The sequence below is a fragment of the Podarcis filfolensis genome (genome assembly GCF_964270895.1).
Source record: "Podarcis filfolensis genome assembly, chromosome: 3".
Taxonomy (NCBI): Eukaryota; Metazoa; Chordata; class Lepidosauria; order Squamata; family Lacertidae; genus Podarcis; species Podarcis filfolensis.
This window is the reverse complement of record NC_139606.1, coordinates 96511163-96536648: the sequence shown is the minus strand read 5'-3', so window position 1 is coordinate 96536648 and position 25486 is coordinate 96511163. Positions and strand designations below refer to the sequence as shown.

General features: G+C 47.1%; 1 long non-coding RNA gene across 2 annotated transcripts; it reads right to left on the bottom strand.

The window, feature by feature from the left end:
* Nucleotides 1-4990: 4990 nt before the first annotated feature.
* On the bottom strand, nucleotides 4991-25160 carry LOC310758890. Of its 2 annotated transcripts, XR_014546060.1 has the most exons (5): nucleotides 24901-25160; nucleotides 21357-21506; nucleotides 19462-19578; nucleotides 18743-18834; nucleotides 4991-5303 (listed from the first exon to the last, which is right to left on the bottom strand). It is a non-coding gene; the product is annotated as an uncharacterized lncRNA (long non-coding RNA). The 2 variants fall into 2 exon arrangements; XR_014546061.1 differs by lacking the exon at nucleotides 19462-19578.
* Between the last annotated feature and the right edge of the window lie 326 nt (nucleotides 25161-25486).

Sequence of the window (25486 nt, the reverse complement as noted above, 5' to 3'; positions counted from 1 at the left end):
ATTTTCACACATTAAAATACATTCAGTTGTCAGTGGTGGTGCCAGATAATTTTTCCCGGGAGGCGGGAGGGCACAGAAGGGGCAATGTATTTCTGGACGGGTGGGTTGTGCCCCACATGTTAAGATATCTGAAAGAAAAATAACAGTATCTGCTAAAGGTAGGAGGCAAGCAATGATGGGGGCAAACATAGGGGGTTTTTTGGGGGGGAATGCTTGCCCCTCTGTACCACTCTAGCACCACCCATGCCAGCAATAAGAAACATATAGACATCAGAGCAAACCACAGTTTGGTGCTGTTTGAAGAAAAGGCCTTCTGCTCACATGGTCTCTTCCCACCTCAAGGGTGGCCATGTGTCCTTCCCTATAGAGGTCAGTCCTCTATTTGAAGGACTGTCGGAAGGCAGTACTCTGTTTTTAAGAAGCCTTCCATTTCAAGGGTTGTCAGGTCTCAGCCTAAAGATCCATAAAAATGGACTTGATGGAGTTGCCCATCAAGAGTAAGCATCTGTCTTGGGTTTTGCCTTGATCCTTGGTTCAGGTTTCTGGTGTGGCTGCTCCTCAGTCTGATCCCTGGTGTGATTCCCAGCTCCTGGGTCCACCTTGACAGTCGCCTTCAACTCATCACTGATAGGGAACAGATGGTCCTTCTGATATAAAGCATGCATTGTTCAAATGAAGATCATTCAACTTATTTATAGCTCATTGTTTAGATCTTGTGCGCTAGCTAGCGAAAAGTGTAAGCCTCTTGAGCATGGGTAGGCAAACCAAGGCCCGGGGGCCCGATCCGGCCCAATCGCCTTCTAAATCCGGCCCATGGACGGTCCAGGAATCAGCGTGTTTTTACATGAGTAGAATGTGTCCTTTTATTTAAAATGCATCTCTGGATTATTTGTGGGGCATAGGAATTCATTCATTATTTATTTTTTCAAAATATAGTCTGCCCCCCACAAGGTCTGAGGGACAGTGGACTGGCCCCCTGCTGAAAAGGTTTGCTGGCCCCTGCTCTTGAGGAAGAAGCACCTATTGTGCGAAACATACAGGTGGGGAAAGACTTCTGCATGGTGTATCTGCATGCGCCTTCAATGTCTTGAATAGTGCATGGATAAGTCTTGTTGAGAGGATGCTTTTGGTTGATTGGAAAGCTCATGGTATTGAGCAAACATGCTTAGCACTCTTGCGGTTCAAAGCAAAACTTCTGGGACACATATCTTTACAGGAATTGTGGGGGACCTTTTTTTTCTTCATGGACTTTATTTTCTTTGGGCCACTTTCTAAGGGCCACATGTCATTCTGTCAATGACATCTTAGAGGAACTCACACATGCTAAGGTACATTTTTGGAAATGTGTTTAATCCTCAGTTGCAGATAGGAGACTGCCTGAACCCTTACACTCCAGCTTACTCACAGAGAGGAGACCACTGGTTGTTCCCCAAGCTGGCGAGGCTCATCTGACATCAGCGCTGCTCTTCTGATACAGATTCAGCAGCCCACCTCCATTGTTCAGCCCATACCCTGAGATTTAGCTCCGAGGGCCTTCTGGGAGTTCCCTGACTGCAAGACGTGAAACTACAGGGAACCAGGCAGAGGGCCTTCTCGGTAGTGGCACCTGCCCTGTGGAACGCCCTCCCATCAGATGTCAAACAGATAAACAACTATTTGACTTTTACAAGACAACTGAAGGCAGCCCTGTTCAGGGAAGTTTTTAATGGTTGAAAAACATTTTTAATGGTTTAAAAACATTTTAATGGTTGAAAAACATTTTCCGTAGTGGTCAGCTATTGATCTGTTGCAATTTGTATATCATTCTTCTCTTTAGTGGTCTTAAACATTGGGGCATAGGAAGTTGCTTTATATTGAGTCCACCTACCTTAGTATTGTCTACACTGACTGGCAGAGGCTCTCCAAGGTGTCCCAAAGAGAGTCTCTCCTAGCCTTACCTGGAGATGCTGGAAATGAACTTGAGACTTTCTGCAATAAAGGTAGATGCTCTGCTATTGAGTTACAGCCCGTCTCCTAAACCACTATGAAGAAGAAGAAGAAGAAGAAGAAGAAGAAGAAGAAGAAGAAGAAGAAGAAGAGGAGTTTGGATTTGATATCCCGCTTTATCACTATCCGAAGGAGTCTCAAAGCAGCTAACATTCTCCTTTCCCTTCCTCCCCCACAACAAACACTCTGTGATGTGAGTGGGGCTGAGAGACTTCAGAGAAGTGTGACTAGCCCAAGGTCACCCAGCAGCTGCAGGTGGAGGAGCGGGGAAGCAAACCAGGTTCACCAGATTACGAGACTACCGCTCTTAACCACTACACCATACTGGTTCTCTATGATTTTATTTTTTTAAAATGGAATTGTGGTCTGCAAATACAACCAAACAAATGACAGAAATAAAGGAAGGAAGGTCCAAGAGGAGAGATTCAGAGGCAATTCCCAACCAAACCTAAATGGATGGGTTAAAGGACAAGTAATATTATTAACTCAATTTTTTATGACCACTACTACTGTGATAGCATGGAATGCTTTCTGGAGACATACAAATGGCCAGGAGAAAACCACCCAGTCCATCAAAGGCCTGCATCTCTCGATGCTGGAGATACAAATCACTTTCTATGGCAGCTCACCGTCTTAAGCCCAATTATCTTTCCTGCGGCTCACTCCATCTCTCTCCGCTGCCCCAGCTCCCTCTTGAACTGATGTTCGTGGTTTACATCTATTACTGACTCTGGGACACACCCCTTTGCTGCATGACCTGACAGCCTCGCGGAAATATATTCTGCTTGGTTTCCCACCTCCGACATTGTATCACTTCTCCCTCTTCAATGTCAGCTGGGACAACCTCTTGGTTTCGAGTTGTGGTGTGGAGGGAAACACACAAAACAAAACCATGTTTAGCAAGAAAACGCTCCTTGCAGGATCCTTCGGTGGCTCAGAATATGCTGCTGAGGCTATTGCACACCCACTATATACAGTGGTACCTCGGGTTAAGTACTTAATTCGTTCTGGAGGTCTGTACTTAACCTGAAACTGTTCTTACCCTGAAGCACCACTTTAGCCAATGGGGCCTCCTGCTGCCGCTGTGCCGCCGAAGCATGATTTCTTTTCTTATCCTGAAGCAAAGTTCTTAACCTGAAGCACTTTTTCTGGGTTAGCGGAGTCTGTAACCTGAAGCGTATGTAACCTGAAGCGTATGTAACCCGAGGTACCACTGTATATATAGTGTGGAAAAAGGAGGAGAGTCCTTAAGGCAGCAGTTAGAAATCTTAACAACCATAAAAATCTGCATGTAAAAACTGTAATGAGTGCACTGCCGTTTGGGTGTATTGAAATGCAACTCAAAAGGGTAAGTAAATATTCTATCAGTTTATCTAAATCTGGACTGGATATATGTAATATTGCTGTTTTGCCCTGTCCCATTTTATTCTTCCATTTTTAAAAATATTAAAGCCCTTTCACTTTTTACATTTTGGTACATGAAGTCATTTTTGTTGCATCTTTGCATGTACCTTTTCATTATTTATTATTACATTTACAGCCCAGCTTTCTCCCAAAGAGCTCAAGGGGGCATACAGATACCTCCTCACTCTCTGTCTCATCCACTTCTCCACTTTATTCAAATCCCCACCCAGCCATGAAGCTCACCATGGTGACCTACCTCACAGGGTTGTTGCGGAGATGAAATGAGAACAAACACTCAGACCTTGGGTTTCCTGGAGAAAAGGATGGGATATAAATGCAACAAACAAACAAACAAACAAACAAACAAACAAACAAACAAACAAACAAACAAACAAGTGCTCTTGTCCAGGTCTCGCTCAGGTTTCTGTGGTGGCCAGGAGTGCATTTGCACAGTTAGAGCCCATTTGGATTACTGAAGTGCGTTCTGCATGGGGCTGCCTTGAAAAGTGCCCAGAAACTTCAACTGGCTCAAAGACCTGTGGTCAGATTGCTGACTGGGGCTGGTTATAGGGAGCTGGTTATATAACTCCCTTATTAGAACAGCTCCACTGTCTATAAAGCCCTACACGGCTTAGGTCCAAGCTACCTGAAAGACCATTTTCCCTCATGTGAACCTGCCTGGGTTTTTAGATCTTCAGGGGAGGCCCTTCTCTTGGTTCCACCACCCTAACAGGCATACTTGGTGGGGATGCAGGACAGGGCCTTCTCAGTGGCAGCTTCCAGGCTCCCTCCCTGTTGTCCTTTCGTTGTCAGGTGAAGCCCTTCTCGTTCCAACAAGCTTTTGGGAACTGACTGCTTTTAATGACAGGGCTGTTGCCGTGCTGTTTTGATTGCAATTATTTTTATGTTCTAAATAGATTATATATGTGTATATAGTTTTAATTCTATTAATGTTTAATTGTTTTTGAATGGGAACACCCCCCCCACACTATTTTTGTATCTGTAAGCTGCCTGAGTCCCATCAGGGAAAAATGTGGGGTATAAATAAATATATAATAATAACATAATAACCTATTAGTTATGAAATTAATTATAAAATGACCATTTATACAACCGCAGATAAACATATTGGGACCCTAATAGCCTACATTTTACATAATGGGTGCGGGGGGAGGCTGGATGGAATCCTGTGTTTCTAGAGATTCTTTCTGTGAAGTTGTCTGATAAAAGACTTTAATTGAGATCATTTCAATATGCAAATATAGCCTGGGCCGTCACACAGTTCTAATGCTACGGCTGAAAGTACATATCCCAGCCTAACAGCTGTGCTCCTTCCATGCTTCCAGCTTCCTGCACAGGCAGCTTATCGCAAGCAATTATCTTACCCAAATAAAAATGGAAATGGAAAAGTTAAATAAATAACATAACATTTTGATGGAATCACTGTAATGTACTTCTTGGTTAACAGTACCCCTGACTTTTGGACGGATAGGTTTGTTAATGCACTTGTCCTTTCCTTCTGCATCAATCTCACTAAATCTTCACACACATTGCAATGATGGATGCCCAGCTGTCCCCTTCCTATCTTACAAATAAGCCCTTCAGAAAACCAGAAGATCAGAAAAGGGATCTGAATCCTCCTCACTCGGCTTCCATCTGCTCCCACCTTTAAAATGCTTGGGAAATGTTTGAACCAGAACCAGTGTTAACGAAAACTAGATGGCACGCTTTGACTACAAGGATGTGCCATTTTACATGCTGTTGTCTTAGTTTACTATTGCTTAAAAGAGAGGTGGGGAACTCGTGGCTCCACAAGTGGTGGTGGGCTTCAGCTCCCATCAGCCCCAGCTGTAGTCCAAAAACATCTGGACTGGACGGTAGGGAAGTAAGACAGGATCATTTTCCATTCCGCCCTGTATTTGAAGAAGAGAAGAGTTTGGATTTGATATCCCGCTTTATCACTGCCCTAATGAGTCTCAAAGCGGCTAACAATCTCCTTTCCCTTCCTCCCCCACAACAAACACTCTGTGAGGTGAGTGGGGCTGAGAGACTTCAAAGAAGTGTGACTGGCCCAAGGTCACCCAGCAGCTGCATGTGGAGGAGCGGAGACGCGAACCCGGTTCTCCAGATTACGAGACTACCGCTCTTAACCACTACACCACACTGGCTCTCGTGTCCATTCTGCTCCAGTTCATCTTCCACCAAATTATGTAACTTACGTTATTTATGTAATTATGTTATTACATAAATGGTCATCACAATATCCCACCCCATTCATTTCAATGCAAAGGAAATAAAATGCAACGGAGGGGACAGGACAATCAATTATGTATTGTTAGCAGACTGTTATCAACAACAACTGAAGGTATTCATTGGATTGATTCCTCTCCCAGACATGGGACAAATAAGTGAACATTGGCAATCTGTTTCTCTCCAGCATGGATGTTCTCCCTGATAAACAAACAAACAAACTTGAACTGGGAGACCCAAGGAAAGAGGAGATGACTTGCATCACACCACAACTTCCAAAATGGAAGAGACAAATAAATAGCAGCATATTTTGATGGAGTCATTGCAATGTACTTCTTGGTTAACAGCCCTCAGACCACTGGACAGATAGGTTTTTTAAATAGACTCACTCTTTCCTTCTGCATCAATTTTCACTACACATTGAGCCCTGCTCAGCTTAAAGTTTCTGGTAGGCTATATGCAGTTGAGGTGACAAGCAGCCATCTCCAGTGGCTCAGAACCTTGGGCACGGGGAAATCAACAAGCAGTGATTTGGGAATGCTTTGGGGGACAATGTCCACAGAGGAAGCCCTCCCTGGGTGGGTTCACCTTCTCCTATTCCCACTCCTTATTCACTTGCCCTCCCTCTGTGCCTGTGTTGTACAATGTCCCCAGAGGAAGACCATGAGACAAATGAAAGGGGATAATCTGTCCCTTGCCCCTACTCATATGCTTGTAGTGAGAGCAAGAAGGAGAAGCCACAAGGACAGCAAGCTCCAGCAATTGGCAGTGGAGCCCCTGTAGGGATGAGGGTCTTGTCATGTGACCATCAAAGCCTATCCAGCTCATGCTTTTGAATAACTGAATTCTATTATTGTGCCTGTTGACTGGCAGTAGTAGGAAACCAAGAAAGGGGAAACAGTCCTTAAGAAATGTACCCCAGTCCTGTCATACCTTGGATTCCGAATGCCTTGGTACTCAGACGTTTTGGCTCCTGAACGCCGCAAACCCGGAAGTGAGTGTTCTGGTTTACAAACATTCTTTGGAACCTGAATGTCCGACAGGGCTTCTGCGGCTTCTCATTGGCTTCCGAATGTTTTGAAAGTCAAATGGACTTCTGGAATGGATTCCGTTCAACTTCCAAGGTACGACTGTATGGCGCTCTCTCTCTCCCATCCCCCAGTTGCCTATCCTGAAAATATACAACTTATTGAGTTAGCAACAGCAAAGGACCCCAGCAGTAGCAAAACTTTTGTAATATTCACAATGCCCCTACTCTGTATGCTTACAGTGACTAAGTTTCATGTTCATCCATTTATTCAAAACCATCCAAAACAGAGGTTTAGTGTCAATCACATTTACAAACACAACTGTCTCAAATAATTAAAACAAACAAAAAAACCCTCTCTCTGAGTTAATTTCCCACTACACCCAGCCAGTAGGATTTATGCAAACTAACAGAAATCCTTTGCAGTGTAAGGTTTACACTTTCCAATACTTTGCCACAACATTTTTACCAGTGGATAGGGTGGAAAAAATGGAAACCAAGGTGTAATGGTTCTAGGGGTTGCTCGTGCGTAAATTGGCGCCACACCTGGCTGGGTTAACTGGGTGAACTCTTTCTGTCCGGACAGCCACTCACCCGTGGCTGTCTCAATCGCTGGCAGAATCCGTCAGTGGGCGTTTCTTGAACTTCTTCCAGCAAAGAAGTTCTTTGACGCCAAGTCTCCTCCTACTCTCCCTGCGCGGAAGCCTTCTGTGCAGGGAGGGCGTGGGCAGCGGAGGACCCGTGCTCTCCCCACTGGTCTCCGGCGAGGAGTCATGGAGCCACCTCGCCGATTCCCCCATCTGCCCCCCTTCTCCACTGGTGCTATGCTGATTTCCTTCCCCAGAAGATGGTCTGCTTCTCTCCCTCCCGGGACGCTCTCCGGAATCCCTCTGGAGCCCTCCCTCTCCCTCTGGCTCCGATGGCAGTTCCCTGACATCCACCTCCTCCCCAGGACCCCCTCCACCCCGGCGCGATTTTCTGATTCAACCTCATCTCTTTCCTCGGCCGACGATGCGGGGAATCCCCTGAAGGAGCTGTCACCATCCTCTGAGGATTCAAAACCAGCTTCCCACCCGCTCCGATCTCTTCCCGCAGGGTGGACCTCCCAGTCTGATTCTTCTCCCTCTGACACCTCCCCTCCCTCCTCTTCGGAGGCAGGAAAACCCACAAAGTCCCCTTCGTCTGTGGTTCCAAATTCTTCCTCCCAGAATCTCGCTAGTGGTTTTGGCTTATCCAGGAACAAACTGTGGAATTCTCCCACCAGATAGCCGTCATTGATTGATTCAGTGGGGACCCACGTGTTTTCTGACCTGGGTTCTCCCTCCCAAGCTACCAAGTACTCCACCTGGCGACCTCGCCACCTTGAATCGAGTATTTCCGTGGCTTGGTTGCGGTGTTCCCTCTCCTCTACCAGCGGGTGGGTGGTGACTACTCCCTCCTGCCCTGGAAATTCCCGCCCCTCCCTGTACGGTGAAAGTAGGGACCTATGGAACACTGGATGTATCTTCATGCTGTCAGGCAACTTGAGCTTGAATGTCACGGGGTTCAGCTGCTGTGTTACCTCAAAATGCCCCAGCCGCCTCGGCTGCAACTTCTTGCACCCTCCCTTTAGGGGTAACCCTTGGGTTGACAACCACACCCGGTCTCCCACCCATATGGCCTCCCCCTCCCGACGGTGCTTGTCCGCCTGCCTCTTGTAAACTTCCTTGGCCCGCTCCAAGTTCATCTTGAGTTGCTGGTGCAAGGCCTCCATTTCTTCTACAAACTGCTCTGCCGCGGGTACACTCCATCCTTCCTCCCCCCTCCCTGGGAAGGCCCTGGGGTGACACCCATAATTGGCCATGAACGGGCTCATTCCCGTGGACACATGTTCAGCATTATTGTACGCAAATTCAGCCAACGCTAGTTTCTCTACCCAATCGTTCTGTCTCTTGCTGACGTAGCAGCGTAGGTATTGCTGGAGTATACTGTTCACTCTTTCTGCTTGTCCGTTGGTTTCCGGGTGCCTCGCCGTTGAGAAGCCCACCTCGACCTGTAGCAAGCTCATGAGCTTCCTCCAGAACCTGGAAGTAAATTGTTTCCTGCGATCCGAGATTACCCTCGAGGGAGCTCCATGCAGTCTGAAAATGTGATCCACAAACAACCTGGCTGTCTCCTCTGCCGTCACCGCATGTGAGCAAGCTATGAAATGGCACATTTTTGTCAGTAGATCGACTACTACCATGACTGCTGTCTTCCCCCTTGACTTGGGCAAATCTGTCATAAAATCAATGGACACCACCTCCCAGGGCCTTCCCGGTGTAGGTAAGGGTTCCAGTAACCCTGCGGGGGCAGCCCTCTCCCGCTTTACCCTCTGGCATCAGTCGCACCCCCATACATATTCCCGTACGTCTTCCCTCACCTTTGGCCACCAGAACTGCCTGGTGACGAGCAGCATGGTCTTGTGCTGTCCAAAGTGCCCAGCTGTTGGGTTGTCATGGAGTTGTTTAAGTACCTTCCCCCTCAAGGTCTCCCCCGGTACATACAGTGCCCCCTTATAGTACAGAAACCCTTCCTTTTCCTCAAACCCTCCATGGTCTTCCCTTCCGTCCCGGAGTTCCCTGATTTTCGATTGAGCGAACGCGTCGTCTCTAGTAAGCCCGGCCAGTTCTCGTTTCCCAACTAACGCTCCCCCACACACCCATCGGTCCTCGGGAAACACGTGGCGGACCTCCGGCGGTCCCTCTCCTTCCATGTACTCCGGTTTCCGGGAGAAAGCATCTGCTCTTACGTTTTCCTCTCCCGGCACGTATCGGATCTCGAAGGAAAACTTGGAGAACTCCTGGGCCCACTGAATCTGTCTCTGGTTGAGTACTCGCGCAGTCCTCCAGTATTCCAAGTTCTTGTGGTCAGTACAAACCTGGATCTTGTGCCACACCCCTATCAACAGATGTCTCCATTGCCGAAAAGCCGCATAGATCTCAAGCAGTTCTCGGTCATACACTGTATAGTTTTGCTCTAACTTGCTCAGCTTCCTTGAGAAAAAGGCACACGGCCTCCAGCCCTGCTTGGCCCCGGGCTGCAAAGGACCACTCCAACGGCTCGGTCAGACGCGTCCGTCTCCAGTCTCATGGGCTTCTCCAGATCAACGTGCAGGAGCTGCTCTTCTGAAGCAAACGCCTTCTTCAGTCTTTCAAAGGATAGCTGGGCACTTTCTGTCCATGCAAACTTCTTTTTGCTACTGAGACAATCTGTGATGGGCGCTGTCAAGTGAGCGAAGTTCTTTATGAACTTCCTGTAGAAGTTGCTGAACCCTAAGAACCTCTGCACATCCTTCCGGGTTTTGGGGGCTTTCCATTCCAGCACTGCCTTCACCTTGCCTGGATCCATAGCTAGGCCCTTGTCTGACAACTTGTACCCCAGAAACTCGACCTCTCTGGTGTGAAATTGGCATTTTTCCAGCTTGACCCACAACTGGTGCTTCTGCAGTCTCTGTAGCACTTCCCTGACGTCTCTGACGTGTTGCTTCTCATTGTCTGAATAGATTAAGACGTCATCCAAAAAGGCCACGCAATTCTTGTACAGCAGGGGCCCCAACACGTGGTGCATGAATGCTTGAAAGCAGGCGGAGCCCGATTGTAATCCAAATGGCATGACTAGTACTCAAAAGCCCCCAGGGGGGTGAACATGGTAGTTTTCCATTCGTCCCCCTCCCTTATCCTAATCAAATTGTATGCTCCCCTGAGGTCCAGCTTGGTAAAATTTTCCCCCTGCCTCACCCGTGTTAAAATGTCGTCAATCCTGGGCATTGGGAAGGTCACGGGTTCTGACACCAGGTTTAAGGCCCGGTAATCCACGACTAATCTGGGCTGATTAGTCTCTTTTTTGTCCACAAAGAACACCAGACTGCCTCCCACCGCCTTTGATTCCCTTATGAACCCCCTCTTCAGGTTCTTGTCAATAAACTGCTGCAACTCCTGCATCTCCCGGTCAGACATGGCATACAGCTTACCCACCGGCAACTGAGCCCCTGGGAGTAAGTTGATTTGGCAGTCAAAGGGCCTGTGGGGGGGTTGTCTATCTGCCTCCTTCTCGCTGAAGACTTCCTTCAGGTCAGCATATTGTGGTGGCACCTCCCCTTTTTGTTCCATGGCCAGCCCAGCCACCCTGGCCACTGTCATTCTTGGGTTCTCCCCTCCCAGACAGTGTCCTAAGCAGTAAGCTGACCCAAAGGTGACTGACTGCTGATGCCATGACACTACTGGATCATGCAGTGCCAGCCAGCTCATCCCCAGTATTATTGGGGGTCCTGCCAGTGTGGCCACGTGAAAGGCAATGGTCTCCGTGTGCCTGGAAACCCTCATTCGCATTGGCGGGGTCTGGTGTGTCACTCCCCTCCCCAGAAGTTCCCTGCCATCGATGGTGGTCACTTGCAAGGGAAAATCTAGAGGCAACAGGTGGAGTTGGTGCTCCAGAGCGAAGTCTCTGCTGAAGAAATTACACGAGCTGCCCGAATCCAGCAGTCCCTTAACTTTGACAGTGTGCCCATTTGGGAGTTCTAGCACCACTTCTATGGCTATAGCTGCCTTGGGAGGATCAGGCTGGGGCACTTCTATTGGTTGCTGGCCTGGTTGCTGCCCCTGCTGGTTGGCAGCCAGGTGTTGTCGTTTCCCTGCACCTGCCCTTCCTCCCCCTTCTCCTCGCAGCCAGCAGCCCCCACCATCCCTTGCCAGGCTTTTCTTTGAGGGCAGACCTTAGCAAAATGTCCTGGTCGTTGACAGAGGAAACACTTCTTGGTAGTTTTCCACTCCTTTCCCTCCCTTTTACGACCTTCACTGGAGTTTGAAACCTCTCGCGCGCGCACGCCATCAATTTCCATTGGCTCCGCCGCCTGGGAAGGCTGTCTCGGTATCTCAGGAATGCGGTAGTCATGGAAATGTTCCCCTCTCATTTCCCGCTTCTCCTGAGCCCGCGCTTCCTGGCGTACGCCAGTCGCAAGCACAGCCTTTGTGAGCTCATCCAGCGACCGTGGTTGGGGCGCGCGGGACAACTCGTCTTTCACTGCGGGGGACAGACCCTCCTCAAACAACATTTGTATCGGTTCAGAGTCCAGATCCCACCCGAGCCGGTGGACTAACATCGCAAAACGTGACCAGTAGTCTCTGACGGACTGGCTCCCCTGCTTGCACCCCATCAGTTCCCGCCGAGTCACACTTTGCTCCACCTTGCTGGAGTACATCGCATCCATTGCCTGGAAGAATTTCTTAAGGTCCTTCAAGGCATCATTTTGCGTTGCCATTAGGGGCCTGATCCATTCGCGCGCCCCATCCTGCAGATGCCCCACAATGTAAGCCACCCTCTCCCCGTCATCAGCAAAGTCATCTTTCTGCAGTTCCAAAGCGTACTGTACTTCCGTTCGGAAAGCATTGTAGTCTTGGGGCTTCCCACCAAACTTGTGTACCAGCCCCGGTACCTTCCTTGCGATGGGGGTGGGTCTGACCTGTGCATCCTGAGTCCATCTTTCGTCCAGCTGCGCTGTCAGGATAGCTACATGCTGCTCCAAGTCTCGGTTCCTCTCGACCAGACTCCGCACTGCAGCTGGTTGCTCCGTCTCTCTGGCTGTCCCTGTTTGGCTCATCGTGCTGCCTCTCCGGGGCTGCGCACAAGCAACGTCAGTGACTGACGGATTGCTGTAATGGTTCTAGGGGTTGCTCGTGCGTAAATTGGTGCCACACCTGGCTGGGTTAACTGGGTGAACTCTTTCTGTCCGGACAGCCACTCACCCGTGGCTGTCTCAATTGCTGGCAGAATCCGTCAGTGGGCGTTTCTTGAACTTCTTCCAGCAAAGAAGCTCTTTGACGCCTAGTCGCCGCCTACTCTCCCTGCGCGGAAGCCTTCTGCGCAGGGAGGGCGTGGGCAGCGGAGGACCCGTGCTCCCCCCATTGGTCTCCGGCGAGGAGTCATGGAGCCACCTCGCCGATTCCCCCATCTGCCCCCCTTCTCCACTGGTGCTACACTGATTTCCTTCTCCAGAAGATGGGCTGCTTCTCTCCCTCCCGGGACGCTCTCTGGAATCCCTCTGGAGCCCTCCCTCTCCCTCTGGCTCCGATGGCAGTTCCCTGACACAAGGGTTTTTCAGTTTTGGACACCACTTTGTTGTGAACCTTGCACCAAATATTTAACCATTATCTATTACAAGAAGATAAAAATAGCCCTGCTGGATCAGGCCAGTTCCTGGCTTGAAAAAAGCCCAGGTCTGAAGTAAGCGCAAGGACAAACCATGCCCAGCACTCGAGTAACCTGTTTGCTGATGTGGAACCTGCCCAATATTAGCCCAAACCAAAAGGTTTCCCACCCCTGTTTTAACAAATGAAAAATGTCTGGCAAATGAAGGAAGTGTGATAGTTGCCAGCTATGAGTAGGGCAAAGGTTTCACTCCTGGTTGAAGAGTTCCCTGAAAATCAAGAGGGTGTCTCTGTTTGCAGTCTACAATGAGGGTTGTGAAATTCAGGGAGCATTTGGGCTCACTCTCTTGGCAGTGCCGCTCCAAGTTTCTTGCTACATATTGGTTACTGAATATGAGAGGTATTTCTGATGCACTCTTGTGCCATATTGCACACCCTTCTTTTGAGAGACGCATTCCCAAGAATGCCGTCTTGTGTGAGAGGATCCTGTGGGGTCACATCATGCTCTGCGAGATCAGAAGCTGCCTTTTCTCCTCCCAGTTCAATGGAGCATCTTGAGCTGCGTGTCAACTTTGGCATGCAATCTACCCCATTAACAACTTCAGTAAAGGATCAAAGAGTCAAGTCAAAACTCCGAGGTGGCAGGTGGAGTGAACACAATGAGGTGAACGCAAAGACACTCACCTGAGATATGGGAGCAATCGGGCAAAAGAAAGGAGAGCAATGAACAGATTTAAACACAGAAAGGGAACACAGAAGGGAGCCCCCTTCCCTGCAAAAATAATTAATGAATGGAAGGGAAAGTCGAGGTGAAAGGATAAAAGATGGGAAATAAAAGAAAGAAGGTGGATAATCTAACTGGAAAATGTGTGTATGTGTGTGTATCTGGGGAGCTCAGATATAAGAATATGCATTTTTAAAAAGAACTTGGAGACAGAAGGAAAAGCCACAGGGAAGAAGATGTAATACAGGAGAGAAAAAATCCTTTGTGACTATATAATGGCTAGCATGAAGGGTTATTATTATTTTTTTAAAAAATTCCGACCCTACCAACTCAGCTGTGACCATACCTAGGTGGAAGGTTTGAGACACTGTTGGGCAACATCCATGCTGCTTTTGTGTTCCTCTGAAGAGCTTCTTGTGTCCCTGACAACTTGTTCTAATTGCTTAAGTTCAAACACTTCTGATGTTCGATGTGGTTGTGAGCACTTTCGAAAAGGTGGCGGTGGCAAGGCCTTCTCTTTGTGATATCCATTGTCCTTCTGTTGTCAGAAAATGCTAAGGGATGTCTTTTGTATTGTGTGAGGAGAGATTGTCACAGTTTGACTGGAGCAATTTCTAAGCAGAAACAGCATCAGGACGCAGGGATGGAGGGGAAAGGATGATAATTGCAGAGTGGTTTCATTGGCTGTAACCTTTTGCATTGAAGAGAGTGGAAAGCCTGAGCGCGTTAAACCAACACTGTGTCTAATTTGGTACCCTGTCTCTGAATATTTCCCCACAGAGGTGAGCAATCTGTGGCCCTCCAGATCTTGTTGGACTCAAACTCCTATCAGCCCCAGACAGCATGGCCAATGAGCGGTCTGGCTCCCAGCCCAAACATGCAGACAGAGGTTCTTACTGCAGGAAAGAGATCATTATTTGAGCAAGTAATGGTACAGGTTCCACAGCAGACACGGTGCTCAGGTATCACAATTTAGGACAGGGGTCAGCAAACCTTTTCCGTAGGGGGCCGGTCCACTGTCCCTCAGACCTTGTGGGGGGGCACTGGACTATATTTTGAAAAATAACCCCCCCAGCTCTCCCCTCCCTTCTCCATAGCACCGGACGAGCCCCAGTGGCTGCTTACCTGTGTCTTGCGAGCGGCAGGGGCTGGCGGCGTGGGGACAATGAGTGGCCTGAAAGGGCTGGCTCCAGAGAGGGGCTGCTTAAAATGGCGCTCAGCCAACCACAGCTCAACAAAGCCCAGCCCCCTTCCTCCTCTAGGCAGGGGAGGGAGAAGCCAGGAAGAGGGAGGGAGGGGGCACCGCCGCGGTGTGTGTGTGGGAATGGTGCAGCCCGAATTATCTGAATCCCCATGCTGATCCATGTGGCGATTCTTGGACCGTCCATGGGCCAGATCCAGAAGGCAATTGGGCCGGATCCAGCCCCCGGGCCTTAGTTTGCCGACCCATGATATAGGAGTTCAGGACCACGGCAAGAAGTGAACGAACTGGATGGAAGCAACAAAGATGTTCCAATAAGTTCCCCCACTCCTTCTGCCAAGCCTTTAAAGATGAGGCAGAGTGCAATCACTTGCCAGACTTTCTCGCCTTGCAGGAATGTTGAGACTGCAAGAGTGTGCTTTGTGGCTGGGTAGGTCCACTCTCTAGGTGACAAAGATGCCACCTCCTGATCAGCCTCCTGCTCTCAACTAATTAAATACCTTTTTGCTCTGTAGGAAGGTTGGACCGGAGGGCCAGCATCTCTTCCCTCCTTCCAAAGTGGCTGTAGTTGAAGTGGAAAGGGGGAATTCCCCCTCTTCCAAACCAGGTTTCCACAGTTCAGCACCCTCTCCATTTCCTCCTGCTCCTGCTCCTCTGTCAGTGCCTGCCCATCCAAGCCTGATCTCAACTGTTTTGTGTAACTCATGACAATAAAAAGAACCTCCTAGATCTGTTTATTAGACCATCTAATCCAGCATCATGTTTCCAGAATGTCCAACAAGATGCCTACGGGATGCCTATACAGTGGTACCTCAGGTTAAGTACTTAATTCGTTCCAGAGGTCCGTTCTTAACCTGAAACTGCTCTTAACCTGAAGCACCACTTTAGCTAATGGGGCCTCCTGCTGCTGGAGCACGATTTCTGTTCTCATCCTGAAGCAAAGTTATTAACCTGTGGTACTATTTCTGGGTTAGCGGAGTCTGTAACCTGAAGTGTATGTAACCTGAAGCGTATGTAACCCGAGGTACCACTGTACTGCCCTTCACCCAAGGATCACAGGTCAGTTTACAATATAAAAACACAGAAATACATACCATAGTAACAAACAAAACAAGAGCTCCCCTCTGCCACAGTTTAAAAGGAGTGTTTTTGCCTGGAGCCTAAAGATATGTAACAAAAATGCCAGGTGAGTCTCCCAGGGCAGAGTATTCCACAAATAGGGACCCACGGCAGAAGAGGCCCCTTCTCGGGTTCACACCCTCCATGATTGGAGGAGGCACACAAAGAAGGGCCTCAGATGATTGCTGCATCCTGGTTGCTTCATATGGGGAGAGGCACCAATCAAACCCCAATGCCCAGGAATCCAGAGGGCTTCTCGTTTTTCAACAGTATTTCTGAGGGAGGAAGCCCTGCAGTAGAAGCAGGTTGAGGATCTCTGGAGGAATACAACTATTGCGAAACACATAGCATGAGAAGTCCCAGTTTCCAGACAAAATATTCAAGGATCATAGTGCCCCTGCTGTAAACAGGTTCAGTTTGAATTGTGCACCTCCATCACGTTCTCCATTCATACTCTCCTTCTGCATGGAGAAACATAGCAGTCCGAGCCCATGTTTTGTGCTTTCCTGCCTATATGCTGAGCATGGTGAGGGGAGGGTTTTGTACTGGAACAACAGCAAGGGGGAGGAAATGATGCTTCCCCCACCTTCCACTTTCTCTGTGCACCAGCCACTTTCCCTCAAGGGTTTGGAGACTGAGGGGAAGGGCCTCAGGTAACTCAGTGATAGAGTATCTGTTTTGTCTGCAAAAAAATCCATGTTCAATCCCCGGCCAACCAGGGCCAGATTCCCTAGTTGTGCTCTAGCCACTGTCTGCAGCTTTCCCATCCCAACTGCCTCCCCCCAGAAATGACTCATCTTCTTTAAAATGGGAGACAGGCACCACTTCTGCCAAGCAGAGGAACACCCCTTCAGGCTACGTGGGCAGCAATGGAACAGGTGGGATAGCTGGATGTCTTCTCACAGAAGAGTTCCTGTTTGTCCTTGTTCTTACCTGTTTGAACAGCTTCAGGAAACCTTTATTCTCCCAAAGGGATATTGTAGGCACCGTTTTTTCTATCTAGCTGTCTTTCATGCTCCAATTATTTCTTAAGCATGGTGATCACAAAAGAAGTTTCGTCCACAATGGCAAAATGATTCTTAACTGAATGGACTATTGTAGGCTGCAAGGGTCAGGCAATGTCAAAAGATGGCTTTTTCGCCAATCCCTCCCTCTTCCAGTGCAAGACATGTGCAGAACCTCATCCTTCCCCTCAGCTTGCTTTTATCTTTGCCAATAAACCTTATAAATATATACAGGCAAATGAAATGTTGGGTCTGCACCTGGCAGTTATGCAGTAGACTAGGCACTGGAGGCAAAGTCAAATATCTGGATTGCTAAATGGCTGGGAATGAAGACACGTTTGCAAATGCTAGTTTCAGGTATAATAATAATAATAATAATAATAATAATAATAATAATAATATCCTACCCATCTGGCTGGGTTTTCCCAGCCACTCTGACCGGCTTACAGCACACATAAAATGTACAGTATCATGACTGTAGAACAATTATCAATAGCCACCAGCTTTTCACAATGCCATATCATTGTTTAAAAGCTCTGAATGCTCACAAGGAGTGGAAAAAGTAGTTGGAAATAAAGGTGAGTCAAGCAGAGCCATCCACGTTAGCTGCTTCCTAAAAACAGTGATGGCCAATCAGAGTTCCCTGCATGATGGCATCACGGGCAGCAAAGGAAGCCAATTCAGTGTGAAGATAATACCTATTCTGGAAACCAAAACGGCAACAATAGATGTTGTCTCCACTTTGTTCTGCATAATGTGTTTAGAACAGAGGTGGGGATAACTATTGTAAAACGAGGAGAGATAAGGTTTTACAGATATCAATATATGGGGAGCAGAACAGAGAGATGTATAAGTAAATATACAAGTGAGCCAGCTCTCACCTACTCATAAACCCCAAAGATACAAACAACAAGCTTTTCGTTCCACCTGTTGGCATATGTTGTAAAAAGGTACAACAAAGAGAACATCCATGGGGCTCCCTGACAGACTGCAGGAGTTGGCAGATGTTTTGCTAATTAAAAAGATTCAGTTAATGAAACGGCACCAACGGCAGACAAAGATGCAGAACTAGCACACACGTGCACACATGCTGTTAACCAGGCAGCACCTGCTTGCTAATTGTTTTAAAGCTGCTGTCAAAGTAAAGTCGAAAACAGAGAAGAGAGTGCAGGTTCTTCTTTCCTGAACAAGTGGAAGTCCCCGGGTATGGTCTGAAGGCATGTGAGGCCAGCACCTTTCTGAAGCTAAGCAGGTCTGGGGCTGGTCTGCGCCTGGATGGGGGACTGCCTAGGGACCACACCTACACTGCCTTCAGGGCTAGACCAGGCACCAAATTGGTGCTGCCCCCCTCTTGCTTGCCTTGCTGCTGATCTGGGCCCACTGGAGCCTTATATGGGCTGCCATTGCCTTTGCAAGTCTTCTGCAAGAGGCTCATGAGAACGTAAAAGTCCTGCTGGATTTGGCCAATGACCCATCTAGTCCAGGATCTGGTTCTCACAGTGGCCAACCAGATGCCTGTGGGAAATCCACAAGCAGGAACACAGCACAGTACAGTCATACCTCATGCTGCATCTGCTTCCGGTTATGTGTTTTCGCGTTGCGTCCCGCGGCAGCCCGGAAGTACCGGAATGGGTTACTACCGGGTTTTGCCACTCGCTCATGTGCAGAAGTGTTAAATTGCACTGCACGCATGCGCAGACACAGTGCTTCGGCTTGAGAGGAGGGGTCCATTCTCAGAGCAATGCATTCTGGGTAGGGTGGTCAGAACTTTGCTTTGCCTCAGTGGCCAATTTCTCATAGCACAGCAGGGTGGAGAAGGAGAGCTGCCACCGCTGTGGTGGCAAAAAGAAAGAGAAAAAGAACCTGAGGAGACATGAGGGACAGGTAGGAGGAAGAAGAATGAGGTGGTGGCAGTGGGTCCCCTTCTTCAGTCAATTCAGCCTCTTGCACTGGCCCTGTTGGGTTCCAGGATGGAAAAAAAGGCTGGATAAAAACATAAGAGAAACAACAAATCAATAAGACTTCCAAACAACTCGTGGGAACCATATTTTACTTCAGGCAGTCTTCAGCTTTTTAATGTAGTCTACCCACCAAGGCAATATTCTGGCATGTTTTCACCGACCATGGCCATCTCTATACTTAGGAGTGAAGAATGATCCAGTTATAATGAAGAAAGTTTGCAGATCATAGAAGTGAGTGCTTGCATGGAGCTTGACCATCCAGCATCTGCCAGGGCTGAGGGATCATGCCACTCAGCAGCCAGAGGATTTGTATCAGGGCAGTGAGGCCAAAGGACTGGGGTCACATCCACCCCATACATTACTTCCCCCAAAGAATCTGAGGGTTCCTCCTCCAGCCCACTTGATCCACCCCCCTTCCAATCTATCTGTCCATTCCCCAGTCCACTGGCCTCCTTCCCAGCCTCAGACACTTCTTGGGGTCCCATTTGCACTTTCCCCTCCCTCTAGGACCCTGCTTGGGGTCTACCGTCACCTGATGTCATAATTTTGTCTGTGACGGGTATGAGAGGTAAGAGAGATAAGGATCTGGCCCACTGGCCCAGTCCTGTTCTAATAGTTTACCTGCATTTCCCCCATTCCACCCAACAGCAGCCCAAAGGAGGTAAGAGGCATTGTGGGGGTGAAGGGCTAAACCTCCTCGATCCCTGGCACTGATAACATTTTGAGCACTTTCAGTCACTGTTGAAGTAAAAGCAAGAAACACTGTGAGATAAATCACAGATCTCTCGTGCAATGTGAGGTTTGTTCCTAACATGTCACAGGCTTGTTTCCTCTGCTGTCTGCCGCAAAGCAGAATATGTTCCCTCATAATTTGCCCTCAAGTTAAATATATATAAAAAATATACAACTATTTGGTAACTAGCTTGCTCCAATGCATGTTTATCCTCTCTTGACAAGCTCTGATTACAAGGGAGGCCTTAAACCCCCTTATTATGTCTTTTCTCAGTCAGGCCCGTGAAACGTTAAAAAACCCTGCTATTGAATAAGCGTCTCACAAACGAGACATTAATCATGCCATTGTATAAACCAAGCACAGGGGAGGAAGAAATGAAAGTAAAATGCTGAAAACACAACCTTTACACTCTTGCGCACAACCATTTCTGATCACTGAAAGTGACGTTTAACTTCTCCGGCTGTCACTCCTCATTTTTGACAGGGGCTGTAAAACTCTTGCAGCACTTTTAGAATTAAGGGTTGTTAACACAGAACTCTGCATGTGCAGGGGGCTTCCCAGTCTTCTCTCTAGAACAGGAATCCCCAATTTCTGTTCTGTCTGAGAGGGAGCAACTCCCCTAAGTCAGCACATATGGGGTGTTTTCAGAACATTTGCTTATTTTATTTATCGCGCCCCTTTTTGTCTAGGGAACTCAAGGTGGTATACATGGTTCTCCTCCAAATTTAATTCCCTCACTGACTGAGAGGCAGTGGCTGGTCCACCATCACCCAGTGAGCTTCATGGCTGAGTAGGTGTTCGGACCCTGGTCTCCCTCAATGTTGGGCCCCCTCAGTGTTGAAGGAAGCTGAGCGTGGAGTCGGGCACAGCCCAGTTCAGTGGCTGACTCCTCCTGAGGGCAAGAAATGAAGCTGTGCTGTGCTGGGGTCCATGCTCTGCCTCCTCTTGATGATGCGACGTCACGCACGCATCATGCATTGCACACATGACATCACACACACTGCACACCAGGCCCCCTCAATCTTAGGCACAAGACGGCACCTCTGCTACTAGAACAGAAGGTCATTCAGTGTTGGAAGATTCAAGACAACCAAAAGGGGCACCTTGCATGTGGTTAAACAATGGAACTCACTACTGCAAGATGGAAGGATGGACATTAGGCAAATTCATGGATAAGATGATCAATGGCTGCAGATAGTCCACGATGGCTGTGGACTACCTCCAGTATCAGATGCCATTATGCCCCTGAATACCAGTTGCACGGGAAGATGGATTTGAAGAGTGCTGTTGTTTCTGATAGGCTTCTGCTGGGTCACTGTGAGGACAGATGCTGGATTAGATGGGCCTTTGGCCCAATCCAGCTGGGCTCTTCTTATGTATGCCATATGTTACATTTTCACAGGCAAAAATCGGAAGTTTTTACTTACATGGATGCAGTGCATACATCACAGCTGTTGGAATGCAGTCATCAGCCCCCATCATTTTTACGCAAGGAAACACCGGAGCAGTTACTAGCCACAATCACTTCTGCAGTCTAAGGCAGCAATGATCCCATACAATTGATGTTATGCTTTTAATATAACTCTTCAGAATGCCTTGCAAAGTTTGCATGCACTTAGTAACTGCCGATTGGTTTCCACTCCTGGTGGTGCTATCTTCTGCAATGGCAGGTTCTGAAAGAGAAACTGACTATTCTGTATTTATGTGACTGTTGAGAATCAGATGCCGTCGGTGCAATTCTTTTACTGCCAGAGACATGAGAAAAAATATCAATAAGACTCACTTTGTCTCTTCTGTACTGGATCATGAAGTTCAGATTCTTGGTCTTGTGGCTCCTCAGGCTACAGTTGATATTTCCTCTTTCCCCTGAAATTGCCATGCTGGCTGGGGCTGATAGGACTAGATGTCCAACAAGATCTGGATAGCCAAATGTCTGTAATGTAATGTTTTGTTTTGTTTGTACGTAACCTGCTCTGGAACCCATTGTTGAAGGTTTAGAATTTTTACCAATCAACTAAGGAAGAGCTAGATGGTGACTAAGCAAGGACAGGAGATAGCTGTGCAGCTTAGAGCAAAGTATCCTGTTAACACATGTAAATTTCGTGGACATGTTTCATATGTCTAAATCAAGGGCTTCCCAGCCTATTATCTACCTTCCTAAAGAAAATTAGATAGGAGTGGAGTAAATGTTTGTGGAACTACGCTACTTCAGAATCTCTAAGGCAAAACAAACAAACAAACAAACAAACAAACAAACAAACAAACAAACAAGTAAAAAGTCTGCTCTAGAATGCTAAGAGAGAACTGCAAGCTAGGAAAGAACTGCAAACACAATGCTCTGTAAAAGAAACCTAAACTCCATCTTCACTCACAAATCATATGGGAAACAGGAATATAAATATGAAAAATAAATACAGTGGTTTAACAACAGTCCGGTTTAGGAACTATTCAGTTTACAAATGCTGCAAAACTGGAAATAGTGTCCTGGTTTGAGAACTTTACCTCAGTCTAAGAATGGAATCCGAATGGTGGAAGGGCACCACTGGTGGGAGGCCTCATTAGGGAAAGCGCACCTCGGTTTTGGTTTAAGAACAGACTTCCAGAACAGATTAAGTTCGTAAACCGAGGTACCATTGTAACATTTACCTAGTGCAAAGGGTCAAAGCTTCTAATGTGATGCCAAAGTCAAGTCCTTCAGCAATGCCTGGATATGCCTGGAGGCACAGCTAAGCAAAACTGTGGCAGAAGAACCATGCTTATGTGGAAGAGAGATCTTTCAGCTCAACCCTTCACAACATGTGATCTACAAATACAGCTGCAATACAAATATTGGTGTCTACCAGGTGCTGGAACTGGAATAAGGAACCTGGGGCTCTCCAGGTGGTGTTGGACCCCCATCTGCCCCAGCTAGGGGATTGAAAAATCTGTCACTTTCAGTCTCTCCCAGTTTCTCATTTTTCCAGGCTGAATTTCTGACACAATGTTGCAGCATCAGTTTGTTGTTGTTGTTTAGTCATTTAGTCACGTCCGACTCTTTGTGACCCCATGGACCAGAGCACGCCAGGCACGCCAGGCACTCCTGTCTTTTTAAACCCATGCATCCGTTTGCATGGGTTTTTTAAAAAAATATTTAAAAAAGTTCTCATGAAAAGGTGTGATCATTTTAGCATATATACAGATTTTTTTGTATGCAATGTTGTATGAGAACTGGGGCCCCTGAATTCTGAGTGGCTCCAAGACATGAAACTATTTCCTCTATGTTCAAGTCACTATGCTGCTCTTTACTTGGGACATATTGTAGATGTATTGTGGGGGACAAGTGTGTAGACGGCTCTGGTTTGCAGACTGAGAACCCGCAAAACTGACTTAGTCTGATCTGTCCATCCTGGTGCACTGCCAAGCCATTTGCCTAGGGGAACCCAGGATTGGTATTCCAGAATCTCAATTCCACCCGTATTTCAGCTACAAAGGTACAATTGAAGTGGGAAACACAATATGCTTTGTAGTGTAATCCTGAACATTGTCTTTTGAACTATGCAATCAATTGTTTAATTAGCAATGTCAAATTCCTTTCAGCTGGACCAAAAACTAAGCCTTAGCGCTGAAACCCCTGAAAAATATCAAATGTTAATGTGAGTTTCTCTTGTGCTGCTTCTGTATTCTTTGAAGGAGCAGTGCCTTTGTTCTAGAAAATAAAGCCATACACTCCATATACAACAACTGAAGTCTTGTATGCCCTACCTTTCAATGAGTAAACCTTGGAGAACAAAGCGGAAACCCTTCGTCTTTCATCTGTCATGGGTTCTCAGAGAGAGACCAATGGCTGTGTTCTGTTTTTTTTTTCTTGAAAAATATTATTAAAGGCAGGCTTTCTGAAGGGTTGTTTCGAGCACATTCCAAGCAACATTTTAGGACATCAGAACATATATATATATATATATATATATATATATATATATAGTCACATTTAAAAATTAGCAACTTTTAAATCTTTTAAAAATCCAGTGCATACTTTTGGTGAAGCTAGGCCAGAGATGATAACTGTTGTGTAAAGAGGAAGCATCTGTTAGTAGGATGCAGGGATGGGGAGAAATTCGGTTCACTTCACATTTTAATGTGAACCTACCTTATTTGCATCTCCTGAAACAATCAACGACCAAAAGCAGAGCTATCCTTCAAAATTCGTACGTCTCCCAAACTGACAGTGCAGTTCCCCAAACAAAAAGTATACATATATAGGCACGATAATGCATGTATTTTTTTGGGTGTGTGTGTGTGTGTGTGGAAACCGCTACAGTATATTAAGCTAAAGTGCATTATAAAGGGGAGAAATGTGCCCTGAAATGCTAATTGATTTTTAGGAAGTCTTCTAAACAAATGCAAACTGATGCAGAAATGTGCCAATTGGATTTAAGATTGGGGGGGGGGGGACACACCATGAGGCACTGGGAGAAACCGAAATTGACAGATTTTATTAATTTACTAATTTTAATAGCAGATTTATAAACTGCTCCACAGCCAAACGCTACTGAAAGGTATACAAAAAGATAATTGGGCCTAAGTTGTTTAGGACTTTGTACGCTAGCACAAGAACCTTGAACCTGACCTGGCAGCAGAAGAAATGCCAGGACAGGTCTTTTAGCTCTAGCGTCATCTGTTGGCGGTTGTCTGTCCCCACCACCAGGCTGGCTGCTGCACTCTGCACTAGCAGAAGCCTCTGGAACAAACCCACAGCAGGTTGCAATAGTCTCTGGACTTTCCCTGCCACTGTTTGTGTTTCTCAGCCTCCAGACGTTTTTTTTTCCTTTTTCTTTTGAGGGACGGGGAAGAGAACTTTTCTGATTTCAGATGAGAGATACTTCCCTTATCTCTCCCATTTAGCTTATTAGCTTTGGTCTTTGTTTATTCTCAAAACGCAGCTCACTCCTGCGTTGTTTGCAGATGTACAAAGAAAACAGCCAGCCAGCTGTAAGTTTCTTGAATGAGGCGGCCTGGCACCACAGTTTCAGAGCACACTGGGAAACCGGCGATATTAACAGCCCACATGACTGTGAGAAGAGTTTTGTTTCCCTGCATGCCTACTTAAGTTTAATCAGAAGTTTGTAGCTGTTGAGTGGCTGCCTCTGTTTTTCCTTGGGTTGAAAAATGTTTCTCACACCCCTCGCTCCCCCAGCACGGAGTTTATCTGCAAAATGTACTCGAAGCATATATAAATCTGTATCTAAATGTGCTCGGCTCCTTAAGAACTCCTCTTTTCCAATTCTGCAAAAACCTCTCCCTCCCTCCTCGCCGCCTTCCCCAATACTGGTTTGGCAAATCCAACTGACCTTGGCATGTCTTCTTCCAACACTCGATATCAGGAAGCTTTATAAAACTCATATCTCAGAAGTGTCTGACATTACATTACAAGAGGATCTGTAAACCTCAGCAAGATGACAAATGTCTTTTTTAAACAACAGACCAAGACTTCATTTAAATTAGTAACATGGAGATTAGAGGAGCTCTCTCGGGCTGCGCGGCAGCCACGCCGGGACTCGAGAAATATCAGTCACATGAAAGCTGTTAAATCTGAGATGGAAAATAAATCAAGGAGCCTGTAAAAACTGTCAGCGGGTCAGGGAAGTTTATGAACTCTTGCTGTATCTCGTCGTAAATCATAAGAATAAGCTAAAACTGAGAAGAAAAATGTTCTCTTTTGTAATCTAATGCTGTCTGTTAAGGCAATAAAACTCAAATGAAATGCATGCATTGCAATTTTGAGTTGATACTTTACATTATTACCAAAGTGAAGGGAAGAGTCTCAAAGTTATAAAAGTGAGACGGATGAGAGGTGGGCCTCCAGCTTCCCAAGTCACCAGACCTGGGTCTTCATTAGCATATGCCCAGAAAAAGCCACGGTCATCCTCTACACGC